Raw genomic sequence first — 1,383 nt, forward strand, 5'->3', positions numbered from 1 at the left:
TAACAGAAGCAGAAGATATTAAGAAGAGGTGGCAAGAATACACAGAAGAACTATACAGAAAAGATCTTCTTCCAAGTTTAAGTTATTAGTTCAAAACTGAATAAATGCAAATGACATCTCCAAAACTATATCACCTTTGAAATAGTTTATATTAAGTTTCTTTATATCAGTAGTTAAACAGAATTAACTGATTATTTAAACTAACCCTAACTCAATACACCCATTAGCATCAGCTTGCAAGAGGACTCATACCTCTACTATCTACAGCAGGGAGGTATGCATCCATATCCAAAAGCGGTTTGAGATCACGAGGATGTTTGTTTAAAATGAGATTATTCAAAATGGGAGTCCCAGTTTGTACTCCTCCTAGTCGTTATTTGATAGGGGGTGGGGCATATCTCTTAACCTCCACTGTTACTGTTAAGATGCAAATCTAATTAGAAGTCAGTAGCCATGTAGTCAAAGGTTAAAATAAAAGTACAATTGTGATCCTTTATGAGTCCTGGTTCCACAAAGGACCATCAGGCTCTAGGAGAAGAGATGCATTGAGGACAACCCTTCCCTCCCCTTTCCCCTCCTGCTTTACTAGCATCCCTGAGCCATGCTGATTGGCCCAAGTTCGCTAGCCAACTAGTGAGTCATAGTTGTGACACTTTCCATTCTACTTCCTCTCTCTAGACATCTGGAGGGGTAGGCATCCAATCTAGCCATCATGCTTTTCTCATTCATGCCCACATACTCTCATTATGACAGTTTCCTGCCCTTGCATGCCAGAGCTGGTAAGTTTCAGCATTTGGATTGGGACTAAGAAAGATATAAGCATCTGAATTCAGAGTTCCAAAAAATAGCAAGGAGAGATAAGAAAGCCTTCCTCAGTGATCAATGCAAAGAAATAGAGGGAAACAACAGAATGGGAAAGACTAGAGATCTCTTCAAGAAAATTAGAGATACCAAGAGAATATTTCATGCAAAGAGGGGCTCGATAAAGGACAGAAATGGTATGGACCTCACAGAAGCAGAAGATATTAAGAAGAGGTGGCAAGAATACACAGAAGAACTGTACAAAAAAGAGCTTCATGACCCAGATAATCACGATGGTGTGATCACTCACCTAGAGCCAGACATCCTGGAATGGGAAGTCAAGTGGGCCTTAGGAAGCATGACTACAAACAAAGCTAGTGGAGGTGATGGAATTCCAGTGGAGCTATTTCAAATCCTGAAAGATGATGCTGTGAAAGTGCTCCACTCAATATGCCAGCAATTTGGAAAACTCACCAGTGGCCACAGGACTGGAAAAGGTCAGTTTTCATTCCAATCCCAAAGAAAGGCAATGCCAAGGAATGCTCAAACTACCGCACAATTGCACTCATCTCACACGCTAGT

This window comes from Bison bison, unplaced genomic scaffold (genome assembly GCF_000754665.1).
Source record: "Bison bison bison isolate TAMUID 2011002044 unplaced genomic scaffold, Bison_UMD1.0 scf7180017864518, whole genome shotgun sequence".
NCBI lineage: Eukaryota > Metazoa > Chordata > Mammalia > Artiodactyla > Bovidae > Bison > Bison bison.